General features: G+C 40.0%; 2 protein-coding genes and 1 long non-coding RNA gene across 17 annotated transcripts in view; 2 read left to right on the forward strand and 1 right to left on the reverse strand.

Moving 5' to 3' along the window:
- Positions 1–11,958, forward strand: part of APELA (apelin receptor early endogenous ligand) — a 33,255-nt gene extending 21,297 nt beyond the window's left edge. The window contains exon 3 of one of the 2 annotated variants that reach the window (XM_013978712.2): positions 4,904–5,046. The gene's annotated coding sequence lies outside the window, so the exon portion shown is untranslated. Of the gene's footprint in view, positions 1–4,903; positions 5,047–11,726 lie in introns of those variants that run through there. The other variant, XM_013978711.2, reaches the window with a different exon arrangement.
- LOC102159863 overlaps positions 1–14,053 on the reverse strand; it is a 48,084-nt gene extending 34,031 nt beyond the window's left edge. For all 4 annotated transcript variants that reach the window (XR_001298304.2, XR_002346664.1, XR_001298301.2 and 1 more), the window contains exon 1: positions 13,837–14,053. This is a non-coding gene — a long non-coding RNA (uncharacterized LOC102159863). The remainder of the gene's footprint in view (positions 1–13,836) is intronic.
- LOC100519853 (zinc finger protein 525-like) overlaps positions 13,819–15,579 on the forward strand; it is a 38,519-nt gene continuing 36,758 nt past the window's right edge. For 8 of the 11 annotated variants that reach the window (XR_002346656.1, XR_002346657.1, XR_002346660.1 and 5 more), the window contains exon 1: positions 14,088–14,203. The gene's annotated coding sequence lies outside the window, so the exon portion shown is untranslated. Of the gene's footprint in view, positions 13,934–14,087; positions 14,204–15,579 lie in introns of those variants that run through there. The other 3 variants (XM_021101315.1, XM_021101313.1, XM_021101314.1) reach the window with 3 other exon arrangements.

A 15,579-nucleotide genomic window follows, 5' to 3' on the forward strand; every position in this document is an offset into this window, starting at 1 on the left:
GAAATAAGAAAATTAGGAGTTCCCGTAATGGCTCAGTGGTAATGAACCCAGCTAGTATCCATGAGGACATGGGTTTGATCCATGACCTCATTCAGCGGGTTAAAGATTAAAGATCTGGTGTTACTGTGAGCTGTGGTGTAGATTGCAGACATGGCTTGGATCTGGCATTGCTGTGGTTGTGGCAGAAGCTATGGCTCCAATTTGACCCCTGGCCTGGGTAATTCCATATGCCATGGGTAATTCCATATGCAAGAAAGAAAGAAAGAAAGAAAGAAAGAGAGCGAGAGAGACAGAGACAGAGACAGAGACAGAGAGAGAAAGAAAGAAAGAAAGAAAAAGAAAGAAAGAAAGAAAAAGAAAGAGAAAGAAAGAAAGAAAGAAAGAAAGAAAGAAAGAAAGAAAGAAAGAAAGAAAGAAAGAAAGAAAATGAAATACGAAAATTATAAAAGGAAGTCTCCTTGGTAAAGGCAAATATGCAGTAAAGGTAAGTAGTTCAACCACTTATAAAACTGTTAGGAGGCTTAAGTAAAAGACAAAAGTAGTAAAATCATCTATACCCACAATAAAAATAAATAAATAAAATAATAAATAAAAAAGGCTACAGAAAACAAAAAGATGTAAAATGTAAGGCCCAAAATATTACATGTTGGGTGGTGGGGGGGAGTAAAAATGCAGGTTTCTTAAAATGTGCTGGGACTTAAGAGATCACCAATGTTCAAAAATCATGCTTACATAAAGGTTGTTATATACGAACCTCATAGTAATAGTAAACCAAAAATCTGTGATAGATACACACACAGAAAAGAGAGAGGAGTCTTTAGACGCAGAATGAAAGTGAAAGGAGAGAAAAAGTTAGTTCTTGCAAGTGTAAGTGAAAAGAAAGCTGGGGTAGCAATACTTCTATCACACAAAATAGACCTCGAAACAAAGATTGTAATAAGAAAGGCTATTATATAATGAAAGTGATCAATCTAACAAATGATACAACAATTGTAAATATATATGTCCCTAAATATCAATAAACATCAGGGGAGAAGTTGACAGTAATAACAGGGAACTTTAATATCCAATGGCCCTAAAGGCTATATTAGACCAGATAGTCTTTATAAATACATATATAAAGCATCCCATCCAAAAGCAGCAGAATACACATTCTTTCCAAGCGAACGTGGAATATTCTCCAGAAGCGATAACATGATAGATCACAAAAATGTCACTAATTTAGGAAGACTGAAATATTGAGCATCTTTTCCAACCACAATGGTATGAGACTAGAAATCACCTACAAAAAAAAAAAAAATTCAAGAAAACACAGACTTAGTAAACAAATGAGTCACTGAATTGATCAAAGAGGAAATCAAAAAATCTTGAGACAAAGGAAAATGGAAACACAATGACCCCAAATCTATGAGACACAGCAAAATCAGCCCAAAGAGGGAAGTTTATAGTGATGCAAGGCTATCTTAAGAAACAAGAAAAATCTCAAATTAGCAATCTAATTGGTGATCCCACCATGGCTCACTGGTTAATGAATCTGACTTGGAACCATGAGGTTGCGGATTTGATCCCTGGCCTCGCTCAGTGGGTTAAGGATCCAGCATTGCTGTGAGCTGTGGTGTAGGTCACAGATGCAGCTCGGATCTGGCATTGCTGTGGCTCTGTTGTAGGCTGGTGGCTATAGCTCTGATTAGACCCCTAACCTGGGAAACTCCACATGCCACAGGTGCAGCCCTAGAAAAGACAGAAAGACAAGAAAAAAAAAAAATTAAGCACACACCTAAATGAATTAGGAAAAAAGAAAAACAAAACCCAAACTTAATTGAAGTAAAGAAATAATAAATAAAGATCAGGGCAGAAATAAATAAAACAGAGGAAAAAACAAACAAACAAACAAACCCAAAATAGAAAAGATCAATGAAACCAAGAGATGGTTCTTTGAAAAGATGAACAAAATTGATAAGCCTTTTGCCAGACTCATCAGGAAAAAAGAGATAGTGCCCAAATATGTAAAACTAGAAATGAGATAGAATTACAACTAATATCACAGAAATACAAAGAATCATAAGAGATTGACATGAAGAATTATGCTTCAGTAAAATGAAGAACCTAGAAGACATGAATAAACACCTAGATGCATCTCCTAAGACTGAATCAGGAAAAAATAGAAAATATGAACAGACTGATTACCAGTAGTGAAGATTATCAGTAATTAAAAAACTCCCAACAACCAAAAGCCTAGGACCAGAGAGATGTATAAGTGATTTTTACCAAACAGTTAAAGAAGAGTTAACTTCTGCATGCAGTGAGTGCAGCGAAACAAAACCTTTAAAAAATGAGTCATCTGGAATATTAAGCATGGGGAATATAGTCTACAATGTAATGATGTTGTGTGGTGACAGTTGGTAACCAGACTTGTGATCATTTTTTTTTTTTTTTTCCTTTTTAGGACCCCATCTGTGGTATATGGAAGTTTCTGGGCTAGGAGTTGAATGGGAGCTTCAGCTGCAGGCCTGCACCACAGCCACAGCAATGCCAGATCCAGGCCTCACCTGCAACAGCTTTTGGCAGTGCTGGATCCTTAACCCACTGAGAGAGGCCAGGGATCGAACCTACATCCTCATGGATAGTAGTCTGGTTCATAATCCACAGAGGCACAAAGGGAGCTCCTAATTTTGTATTGTAAAAAATATCAAATCACTATGTTGTATACCTGAGAACATAATCTTTTAAATCAATGAGTTCTGGGTACTCACAACATAATGATTATAATTAATAATACTGTATTATATACTTGAAAGTTGCTAAGAGAGTAGATCTTAAATGTGCTCACAGCAAAAAAGAAATTGTAATTATGTGACATGATGGAGATGTTAGTTAAAGCTAAGGTGGTAATTATTTTCAATGTATAATCATATCAGATCATCAGTTTTTATACCTGAAACTTACACAAGGCTGTTATATGTCAATGATATCTCTATTAAAGCTGGAAATGAATTTTTAAAAAGCTGCCTAGGAAAACATCGGCACCAGTAATTCTCTTGCTATAAAAGATCCATTTTCCTCTTTAATTTTTTAATTTTTTTGCTTTTTAGGGCCACACAGGCACATGGAGTTTCCCAGACTAGGGTCAAATCTGAGCTACATGCTGGCAGCAGCCACAGCCACAGCCGCAGCAGTGCACATCCGAGCCATGTCTGTAACCTATACCACAACTCACAGCAACGCTGGATCCCCAACCGAGTGAGTGAGGCCAGGAATCGAACTTGCAACCTTATGGATCCTAGTTGGGTTCCTTAACTGCTGAGCCAGGATGGGAACTCCCCATTTTACTCTCTCTTTTTTTTTTCCTTTTTAGGGCCACCCCTGTGGCATATGGAAGTTCCCAGGCTAGGGGTCGAATTAGACCTACAGCTGCCTGCCTACACCACAGCTCACAGCAACGCTGGATCCCCAACACACTGAGTGAGGCCAGGGATCAAACCCACAACCTCATGGATCCTAAGTCTGATTCGTTTCCACTACACCACACCAGAAACTCCCCCATTTTACTCAAGTGAAAATTAGTTATAGTTTGCCCTACCATATATTTGAAATGTATTACTAAGTATTAATTATTAAATAGACTCAAATTTAAAAGATTCCTAGGGACTATTTTTTTTAATTGAAGTATAGTTAATGGACAATATTATATAGGCTACAGTTGAATATGGTGATTCACAATTTTTAAAATTTATACTCCATTTATAGTTATTATAAAATATTACCTATATATCCTGGGTTGCACAGTATGTCCTTATAGTTTATTTTATACACAATAATTTGTACCTCTTAATTCCCTTCCCCTACGTTGCCCTTCTCCTTTTCCCCTCTACTGTTTTTTTTTTTTTTTTTCTTTTTGTCATTTCTTGAACTGCTCTTGCGGCATATGGAGGTTCCCGGGCTAGGGGTCGAATCGGAGCTGTAGCTGCCAGCCTATGCCAGAGCCACAGCAATGCAGGATCCGAACCGCATCTGCGACCTACACCACAGCTCACGGCAACGCCGGAACCTTGACCCACTGAGCAAGGGGAGGGATCGAACCCGCAACCTCATGGTTCCTAGTTGGATTCGTTAACCACTGCGCCACAACGGGAACTCCTCCCTTCTACTGTTAACCACTCCTTTGTTCTCTATATCTGTGAGTCTGTTTTTTTGTTCTGTTCTCTAGTTTGTTGTATTTTTCAGATTCCACACTTAAGTAATAGGATATAGTATTTGTCTTTCTTGGGGGCCATTTTATTGGTTTAATAAAATATCCCAAATTAAGATTTTGGTTCTTTTTTTGATCTGCTCCAAATAACTGTCTTAGCTGTTGTAAATATCAGGAATGAAAATGTAAAGAAAAGTAATTGAGCCTACCAAAGTGGGTCTCTGAGTAAATAAACATTATTAGATGAAAAATAATTTAATTTAAAAATCTGTTTAGGAATTCCTGCTGTGGTACAGCAGGTTAAGTAACTGTCTGCAGCAGCTCGAGTCACTGCAGAGGTGTGGGTTTGATCTCCTGTCTGGTGCAGTGGGATAAAGGGTCCGGCATTGCCAGAGCTGTGGAATAGGTCACAGCTGCAACTTGAGTCAATCCCTGGCCCGGGAACTTCCATATGCCACAGGTGTGACCATAAAAACAAAACAAAAACTCTTTAGGAGCATCAATTCAGACTTTTTAAAGAAATACAGTTCCTGTATTTATATTGAAAGGTAGGAAATATAAAGTTGCTTTAAACTGAAAAACCCCAGAACATTTTCTTAACTCATTGGCTGTAAAAAAAAATGAAGCATGAGTAAATTGGCCTGCTGGATAGAATTTCTTATGTTTCTTTGTCCTTTGCTTCCAAATACAATCTTCTCTATTTAACTTCTCCAGGCCTGCCAAAAGAAGAGTGAAGGAAAAGATACCCACCCACGTATGAGTGTGATTGCTCAGAATATCCTGTATGAAAAGGAATTGTCTGAAAGCACCTCGGATGGTTTACTAGTTCCACAGAATTCTCTTCTCCCTGTGTTTCTCTTTAGAGGAAAAATAACATAAATTCCAAAACAATTCCAGGCTGAAATATAGTTATTTGCTTGCATAACAAAATTTTCTTATCTTTTCCCGTACATCATTATTCTTACCCGAGTTAAAAAGAAAAACTTTTTAATGTCTTAGAACTGCCTAAATAGTAAAATGTGCAAGGATTTAAAATTATCCTTTCATATTCCTATAAGTTTCCAAAGGCATTAAAATTACTTCGTACATATTTGGGTGAATTTTTTTTTTTTTTTTTTTTTTTTTTTTTTGGCTTTTTAGGGCTGCACCCATGGCACATGGAGGCTCCCAGGCTAGGGGTTGAATCCGAGCTACCGCTGCCAGCCTACACCAAAGCCACAGCAAGTCAGGATCCAAGCTCTCTACACCACAGTTCACGGCAACCCAGGATCCTTAACCCACTAATTGAGGTCAGGAATAAAATCTGCATCTTCATGGTTATTAGTCAAATTCATTTCTGCTGAGCCACGATGGGAACTCCCGATTTTTTTTTTTTTTTTTAATCCTAAATCTGAAATCAATTGCACTGACTTTTTGGCTTTGCAAAATAGGGAAAACATACTTGGTTCATTGAATATAGAGACTATGAAAGAAGCTATTCATTGCTACTTATTTGATATAATAGGCTTTAATGTTTATGAAAGTATTTTTTACTTTGAATAACACCCAATTAAAGTCACACAAGAAAAGGGAGTTCCCGTCGTGGCTCAGTGGTTAATGAATCCAACTAGGAACCATGAGGTTTAGGGTTCAATCCCTGGCCTTGCTCAGTGGGTTAAGGATCCGACGTTGCTCTGAGCTGTGGTGTAGGTCAGACATGGCTCTGATCTGGCATTGCTGTGGCTGTGGCATAGGCTGGCGGCTACAGCTCTGATTGGACCCCTAGCTTGGGAACCTCCATATGCTGTGGGAGTGGCCATAGAAAAGGGGGGAAAAAAAGTCACACAAGAAAGTCTGAAATACTAATTGTTGTTCTCTTTATATTACAACAGAAATGTTCATTTCTGAATCTGTTTCTCAAAATGTAGTCCTAAGAAACTAATGTTTGATTTCCTGTGAAGTTCTGTTTTATGCCTTCAATTGATTTGTATAAATAGCTTATTAGAAAGGCCAACTTAAAATTGACGTTTAGAATTTGGGCAGTGTCTTGAATATATAAGTTCTCACCCCTCTGCTAGATTTCACTTCGGTGTTATTCAACTTGTGGTGGTGAGACAGGTAAATACAAATTCAAAGGGAATTTAAGGATATGATTATTCCAGAAGCAATTGTACTGATAATTAGTTGTTCCCGAGTTGTTCAATATGCTCTTAATCTGTATTTATTCAAAAACTGTTAGCTCAGTGCCAGAAAGCTTTTATTATTTTACTTTTGGTTAAATTCCAGATATGAAACGTATGCATTCATTATCTTGCCTAGGGAATAGGGAAAACATACTTGGTTTGTAAAGATTCTAGAGTGGGAGAAGCTGATACTGGAAAGATGATACTGGAGTCTGGGTTCTTGTTCATGGCAGTTGAAGAATGAACTCCACACACAGGAGCAAGCAAGCAAAGTCTTTATTAAAGGAAAGCAGATAGGAGTTCCCGTCGTGGTGCAGTGGTTAACGAATCCGACTAGGAACCATGAGGTTGTGGGTTCGATCCCTGGCCTTGCTCAGTGGGTTAAGGATCTGGCGTTGCCTTGAGCTGTGGTGTAGCTTGTAGGCGAGGCTTGGATCCCGTGTTGCTGTGGCTCTGGTGTAGGCTGGCAGGAAGAGTTCCAATTGGACCCCTAGCCTGGGAACCTCCATATGCTGCAGAAGTGGCCCTAGAAAAGGCAAAAAGACAAAAATAAATAAATAAATAAAAATAAAGGAAAGCAGATAGCTCCCAGAGCTGCTGGGAGAGGGGAGAAGAGCCCCCTTTCTCTATTGTCCTATAGGGGTTTTTAATCTCTTAGTTGGGGGGGTACCAATGTGGGGTCCAGAGAGATGTGGTCTTCTCCCATTGGCCTTACTCAGTTACCCATATCAGTCCTGTCCAATAGGGTCTTAGGGGTGGAAATGTCCAGTAAGTCTCATAGTTTCTTTGTCCTTTTCTTCCCATAAACTGAGTCACAGGGAGTTAGGGATTAATGTCCTTCTGAGCATAGGTGCACTCCTTATAGTAAACAAGGCCTATGGGGATGTTATTCTCTGAAGCCTTTAAGCTACAAATGTTAATCCATGGCCATATCAAAGAATGCATGGATGTCCAAACTCCTACACTGACTACCTGAGATAATATTCTGCTTCAAAGCGATAAACCCTTACCCTCTATTTTGCCAAAATAAAAGGTTGGGATTAATACATAAAGAATTTGAAATAGAAGTTCTGAAATGCTGAAAATTTGTCTCCTTTTCACAGCTTATTCACAGTGTCTTTTGGATGCAAGGTGTTTATAAAATGTACTGTAGTCAAATTTACATACAAACAAAAGATTTTAAGAAATGTGTTATTTTATTATTTAAAATGGATATTTGAAGGAAACTAAATGATTTTTCTGGATGAATTATAATTCCTCTCCACAAGGGCATTTCAGTAGAAACATGAGCTCTTAACAATTATATTTGTTTAAAACAGGTATGTGCTTTTTTATGTAATTTACACCAAAAAACTCCAATACTTTATTCAGTTCAGATGCATCTTAGGGCATACAAGCCTACGTTTTACAAGTACAGATTCTCACATTCACAGAAAAAATTAAAAACCAGCTATACTATTGTCAGGTAATTACATGGTTATGGATTTCAACTCAAACAATTTCAGTAATTTTTCAATAAAACACCCAGTGACTTGAGTGCCTAGGTGTCCTTATTTGCATAAGAAAGGTTCTGACTATTGATATAGCATGGTACTCATCTTTGTTTCCATTGCTCCTCACTGGGACATTTAAGAAACATCAGCCCTGCTATACTCTGCCACTGCAGATGATTTACTTCATTCAAGATTGCCAGAGGAAAGGCAAAGATACTCCCAAATTGTAAAAAACTCAACGAACAGTGGCAGGTATGCTAAAAGTGGCATACTGGAACAAATCCATGAGAGTGAAGCCCTATTTTATTCACTGGCAAGGTCAAGGGTGAGACCAAGAGTGTCAAAATATGTGTCCTTTGAACTTTACCATTACCGTTCTGTGTGATTTGGTGATTGTATTTTTCTAATAAAAGTTCTTTGCCATTTCTAACATGTTCAGGACACAAAGGAAAAGAAATGTTGTAGAGTTTAATCAAGATGGTAAAGGGCAGGAGTTCCCATTGTAGCTCATCAGTAAGGAAGGAACCCAAGTAGTATCCATGAGGATGTGGGTTCAATCCCTGGCCTCTCTTAGTGGGTTAAGGATAAGGCATTGCCATGAGCTGTGGTGTAGGTCACAGACAGAGCTCAGATCTCCCATTGCTGTGGCTGTGGTGTAGGCCGGTAGCTGCAGTTCTGATTCCCCTAGCCTGGGAACTTCCATATACCACAGGTGTGGCACTAAAATGACCAAAAAAAAAAAAAAAAAAAAAAAAAAAAAAGATGGTGAAGGGCAACAGAAGTAATGGTGTCACCCCAATTTGAGACCATGGAGCGGGTAGAGAGAAGTGGACCATAGAAAAGGTGTAAATGTGATTGGTGCTTTCTGGGCTCAGGCCTTTCCAAACTCTGAAACTGGTGAAGGCTTTGGTTCCTTTATTGATGGAATTTGGCCTCTGTCTGCTGGTGCTGAATTGAAAAGCAGAGACAGAGTTTTGGGTAAAGGAGTTAAAAAAAAAAAAAAAAAAAGCTTTATTGCTTTGCCAGGCAAAGGAGAGGCAAAGCAGGCTAATGCCTTAAAGACTGTGCCCCCCCCCCCATCCCCTTAGAATGAATTGCAAGGAGTTTTATAGCAAAAAGGAGAAAAACAGTTTTTCAGATAGGAATCAGGATTGGGACAAACATGCATTCTTGTTTCTTTGGGGGAATCCTAGTCATCAAAGCTGGAGTCAGAAGATCTTAGAATGAACATGATGGAGGTCTTCTGGGTTATCATCTAGAATAATAGTACTTGTGAAAAGGGCATATTGGTCAGAGATTAGAACAAACTAGGAAAGTTCCTGAAAGACATCATGTGCTAATAAACTTTAACCCACAGGCAATTCTGCTCAGCTTTAGCTTATGGGTGATTGTGTTTAGGGTGTAACTAAGTCCCCAAAAAGGACAAGGAAGGATTTAAGCTGTTCAATTTCAAAGTATTCATTTCAAAAAGAAGGGGAAGAAATATAACTTTTCTCTCAGGGGTATGAGGCACCTGCATCACCTTCACCATCTTCACTCTCCTTCCCAGGGCCAGGACTAGAATATGACGGCACAAAATTAAAGACTATGTCCAAAACATCAGTAATCAAGATAAGTAATAGCAGTTTTAATGCCATTTTTTTTTTCCTGCTACACTTGCAGCATGGGGAAGTTCCCAGGCCAGGGGTTGAACTGTCACCACTGCAGTGACAATGCTGATCCTTAACCCTCAATACCCATGGGAACTCCTTAATGCTATTAAAAAAATAAACGTCAAAATAATGCATGATGAACAAAATAGCAAATTTTAGATAAACATAGTGTGAGCAGACCAATGTCAGAGACTGAGGCAAAAGAAAAAAATTAAGAATTCTAGTTCTGTCAATAACTAGATCCTTGTTTTAGCTCATTATAGCCTGAATTCAGTTCTCTGTTTCTTCTCTTTGTTCTCACTTCACCACATGACTTCACTTCCTAAACTCCAGATCAAGATCCCATCTTCCATTCTTGGATTCCATGAGGCCAGAGTGATCCTGGAAAGAACACTGGATTCTAGTTATGGATTCTTTTTATATCAACTATCATCCTATTATAAAATAATACAATTGTATACCATGGAGTCTTGGTAAGACAGTGGGGTTGATAATGTGAGGCTCTGGCCCCTATCAACTGCTCTGCAGAAAAGTCCTATCAATGTCCTCCAGAAGGATGCCATCTGATTGTACACTACGAATCCACAAGAACTAACTACAACATCTCCTAACTTGACACTTTTAAGATTATTACAATACTCTATTTTTTTTGCAAGTTCTTATATACCTTATATCAACTATTTTGTGGCACTTGCTATGCAAGTGGCCATATAATATTCTTCAAAGTTTTTTTTTTTTTTTTTTTTTTTTTTTTTTTTTTTTTTTGCCATTTCTTGGGCTGCTCCCACAGCGTATGGAGGTTCCCAGGCTAGGGGTCCAATCAGAGCTGTAGCTGTAGGCCTATGCCACAACCACAGCAACACAGCATCCGAGCTGAGACTGCGACCTGCACTGCAACTCACGGCAACGCTGGATTCTTAACCCACTGAGCAAGGCCAAGGATCGAACCCACAATCTCATGGTTCCTAGATGGATTCGTTAACCACTGCGCCACGACAGGAACTCTTCGAAGTTTTAAAATTAGTATTAACTAAGAGCAAAAAATATTTTGGTACATAGTTCTAATTTTTTGTACTTTTAATGTAATGTTTCCTGTGAGAATGTGTTACTATGTTAGTTTGCACACTATTTTCTTCTTTCAGAGTGCACTGTAGAAAAAAGCTTTGTGTTTCACAACTCTGTTATGCTTAACTAAATAGAACTTGTATAAACTGAGCCATGTCATGAAATGTTCAACTACTACAAGTAAACCAAAACAAAAATAATTCCAATTCTTCAGCATTTGGAAAAAATGTTTTAATAAGATCAGCTTTGAAAAATAAATGTTCTAAACTTGCAATCTTACTTTTAAAAATAGTGTTTTCTGTTTAAACACTTTAATGAGTTGTGAATGAGTGTTACTCATATTGTAATTTTTGGAGTTCTGTTTCTGTTGTGTCTGAGCCTCTTTATTTTTTTATTCTTTATAATTAATTTTATTTTAGAAGTTTACCTGTTAGGGCATTCCTATTATGGTTCAGCAGTAACGAACTCAATTAGTATCCATGACGATGCGGGTTTAATCCCTGGCCTCGCTCAGTGGGTTAAGGATCTGGGATGGCCGTGAGCGCTGGTGTAGGTCGCAGATGTGGCTGTGATCTGGCGTTGCTGTGGCTGTGGTATAGGCTAGCAGCTACAGCTCCTAGTCAACCCCTGGCCTGGGAACTTTCATATGCAGTGGGTACGGTCTTAGAAAAAAAATAGACAATGACAAAAAAGTACAGCTGTTAGAAAGGAAGAGAAGGAGGAAGGAAATAAGTTCTGCCTCTGCAAATTGCTTTCCCAAGAACTTTATGAAATTAAGTATCATTTTGCCCATTTTGGGATGAGGAAACAAGAAGTAAGAAAATGAGAGTAATCTACAATCCCACAGCTAAGTAAATACAGTTGGGATACAAAGCTAAGGGCTTTCCAAAATGTGTTCTCAAGCACTAGGGTACAATAGAAGTTATAAACTCCCTATTTAAGCCACATATTTGGTAATGGAATAAAAAATGCTTTTGTGATCTGTAAATGAAAAAGTGAAGAAAGATTTCTGCTGAATGGGTTTTGCTAGTCAGGGAAGAGAGGGAATGCCAAAACTCCCGTTTCTTGACTCCTTTCAGTCAAGAAACAACAGTGCAGTCTTGGGTTAGTGTTCTGGTTCTCCCTCAAGGAATATACATAACAATATCTTTCAATTATTCTGCAGGAACTAAGGTTCCCACCCACGTGGAGGATGATAACTTCAGGCCGAGCAAAAGATTTCCCTGGAAGCTTACCAACGGATCAGAAGAAAGTCATATATCCTACAGCCCTCAGCCTGTCTTTTATCTATAAAAAACTTCTCACTCCAAACCACTGAGGAGTTCGGGGTTTTTGAGTACCAGAAACTTTCATTCTTGCTTGGCTCTGCAATAAATCTTTCTCTGCTTCAAACTGCAGTGTTTCAGTTGTTTGGCCTCACTGTATGTTCTATTAACCTCTGGAGGCAGCATACAGATCCCCACTTCAGCTTACTTAATCAGAACACTTTGTATTTCTCTGTTTGTACAACTCACACTCCTTTCAACAAACTTTGGATTCATTCCCTCCCAAGTTTCTCTCATCTCCTTTCAGGGACTTTTGAAAATTACTGTTTACTAATTTTTTTTAAAAAGAGAAAAGAGTACCTGCATAAAATAAAATTCTTTCTTTGATTTATCATCATTTTCATACAGAATATTTTAACTATTCTAAAAATAACTATCAAAAAAAAAAAAACAAACCTTGGCCTTTTCACTTTAAAAAGTTAATTTCAAGTGGCACAGAAAGGCCATGCATTTTAGTTTTTTTTTTTTTTTTTTTTTTTTTTTTTAAACTTCACAAATGGTACAAAACAAGGTAGGATATTTAGTCGTGTTCCCTCTAAATCTCATTTCTGTGGGAAACAGAAACAGGCATTCTTAGTTATCATAAGTGTGCATATGTATGTATGCACAGAGACATGCCCACATATATACATGTTTTACACTACAGAGTAAAGGTTTGTTGTGTCTTTGCAGGTCTTCCCATATATGTAGCAAAGGGGAAAGAGAGGATGAGCAACATGCTAAAACAAGTTGGACCAGCCAGAGCTCAAGACTATAAAGCATCTCAGAGAGCAACACATAAAAATATTCCATTCCTCAGAAATTAAATCACTGATAACTATAGAACACTTTCAGTTCTTACAGAGGAGGGCTAAGGACGAAAGCAAGATAACTTCTGAAGTTGTCTTGTAGGAAACACAATGGTAATTCTTAAAAGCAATGGGTCCAGAGGAAGAATTTACTGCAAGCTAATGATGTAGCAGGTAGGCTGGCTCCATCCTGCTCAATTCTGCTGTATCCTGCATAGCAGGGCCAGATTTTCAGGATTCAGTGTCACGGGGAGTGGGCTTCTGTCTTAAGTTTTGTACATCAGAACTCTGATAGGGACTCCTGTTTTGTACCATGGAGCACATATAAATTAAAACCACACACTCACCCCACAGTAAAAGAACAACAAAAAGAAGGGAAGCTGCTGTCATCAGCAATTCAGAAGGTTTAGGAACCACAGCTGTAACACCTGCTAAAGAGTCTCAGAGCTGTATTTGCCTGCCCACCAGGCACAATCCTTGGACTTCCTGAAGGCACCAAAAGACTATCTCCTGAATTGTAGCAGGTCATCCTTTCTTTTTCTACTTTTAATTTTTTAAATGAAAGTGCAGTTGATTTACAATGTTCTGTCAATTTCTGCTGTACTGCAAATTGACCCGCCATGTATATATATATGTACATACATTCTTTTTCTCATATTATCCTTCATCATGTTTCATCACAAGTGATTGGATATAGTTACCTGTGCTATACAACAGGACCTCATTGCTTGCCTGTCATCCTTTCAAAATTCAAATATTACATAACACGACACACTGCATCAACGGTTAAAAATGCTTCACTGGATGTCCTTTGCAGTGATAAAGCCCACATCCTAACTTCTCCTTTAAAGATCTTGCAGCAGCTCCAGGCCAGTCAGCTCAGCCTCAACAAGGCCTTCTTCACCTGGTCTTCTTCCTGTACCTGCCTGCTTTCCGAGGGTCGCACTAAGGTCCTTGTTCCTTGGGTGCCAAGTTCCTCAGCTGCAGGGCTTCCTTACTGCCTTCCTGGACCACTTTTACCCTCTGTCACTTCCTCAGGAGAGGTCTGGGGAACTCAGGGCGGGGCCCAAACCCTAGGATAGGGCAGATCCACCCATTCACACCCCCATGAGCAAGGGATCCTGCGGTCAGGGCACACAACGGCCCCGCCCGCACTGCTCACCAGGATCCCGGAAGTCGTGAGAAGCAGGAGGTAACGGTGACGCTTTTCGCAGGGACCACGACCTTACTTGGATCCTCAATTTACTCAGGAATAACAGGTAAATGTTGCTCCGGAATCGGATGATCCGCAGAAGCCTACTTAGCTCCGACCACTTCAGAAGCACCTCCTACCCACCCTCTGGTTCAGGTCTTTTCGGGCCCCGCCTCTGTCACTGAGCCGGCACAGGCTGGCCCCGCCCACTTCCGGGGTCGGGGGCCGCCAATCACTACGCGAAGACCTCGCGGGGCATCCCGGGATCTCCGCTTGGGGCGGGGTCTTTATCTCTTAGACTCCTAGCTCCTGGCGGGGCGGGGGTGAACCGCTGCAGGTGAGTGGGTGTCACGAGGAAGGGCCCGGGGTTTAGCTGACCCCGGCCTCGCTGCATTTCCCTGGGTCTTTCCAAACTCTGGGGTCCGGGGTGGGGTCGGCGTTAGATGTGTGAAGTAGTGCTGTGGCCCACAGTTTGGGAATCGCCTTTCCGTGTAGGGAAGGGGAGGAGGGGAAGCTGGCCGGGGAATCCTACACTGCCTGCCTCGCTGGGCCTGTTAAGGTTTGTTTTGCGCAAACCACCGTCCTCAGGCCTGCCCCGTCAACTGCAGACTTAGAAACTGGGCATGTGGTCCTGCAGTCTTCCCAAGTATTTAGGATGCAAGCCAAGGTTGGACATTTACCTTCTGAATGTAATAAAGGACCAATGGAAGGTTTTTAAGTTGGAAGATAATGGTAGTAGAAAATGCTTTTAATACAGGAAGAGACGTGGGTAGCTTGAATTGGGGCGGTAGCAGTGCCTGCCAAGCTGGTTCTGTGCACTTCTTGTTGGTTTACTTAATGACTTGGTCCTGACACATTGGGCAGACTGGTTTGCAGGTATGCTTGGGAAAAGGGGGCACAGTAACACCTGTGCTTGAGTGCCTTGTTAGTTTCTTTGCATTGTACTAGAATCCATTTTCAGTACATCCGTTCTGGAAATGCCCTTTTGGCTTAGCAGTTAATGAACCCGACTAGTATCCTTGATGTTGCCCCTTCCACCCCGGCCTTGCACAGTGGGTTAAGGATTCAGCCTTGATATGGCTTTGGCGAAGATCAGTGGCTACCTCCCTAGCCTGAAAACCTTCATGCAGGACCCTAAAAAACAAAAGCAACAACAAGAAAAACAACCTTTCTTAATTTTTTTTTTTTTTTTTTTCTTTTTAGGGCCACACCCAGGGCATAGGGAAGTTCCTAGGCTAGGCATCAAATCGGAGCTAAGTTGCTGGCCTGCAACACAGGATCCAAGCCACTTTTGCCACCTGCATCTAGTTCATGACAACACTGAATCCTTAACTCACTGAGAGAGGCCAGGGAGAACCCACATCCTCATGGATGGTGGTTGGGTTTGTTACCCTTGAGCCACAATGGGAACTCTAGACAAGATTTTTTTTTTTTTAATTTATATTTATTTATATTTTTACTTATTTATTTATTTTGCTTTTTAGGTCCGCACCCACAGCATATGGAGGTTCCCAGGCTCAGGGTCATATTGGTGCTACAGCTGCCAGCCTAAGCCACAGCCACACCACTCAAGACCTACACCACAGCTCATGGCAATGGCAGATCTTTAACCCACTGAGGGAGGCCAAGGATCGAACCTGCAACCTTGTGGTTCATAGTCAGGTTGGTTTCTGCTGTGATACCACGGGAACTCCCAAGGCAAGATTCTTAAAA

This window comes from Sus scrofa, chromosome 8 (assembly GCF_000003025.6).
Source record: "Sus scrofa isolate TJ Tabasco breed Duroc chromosome 8, Sscrofa11.1, whole genome shotgun sequence".
Lineage (NCBI taxonomy): Eukaryota > Metazoa > Chordata > Mammalia > Artiodactyla > Suidae > Sus > Sus scrofa.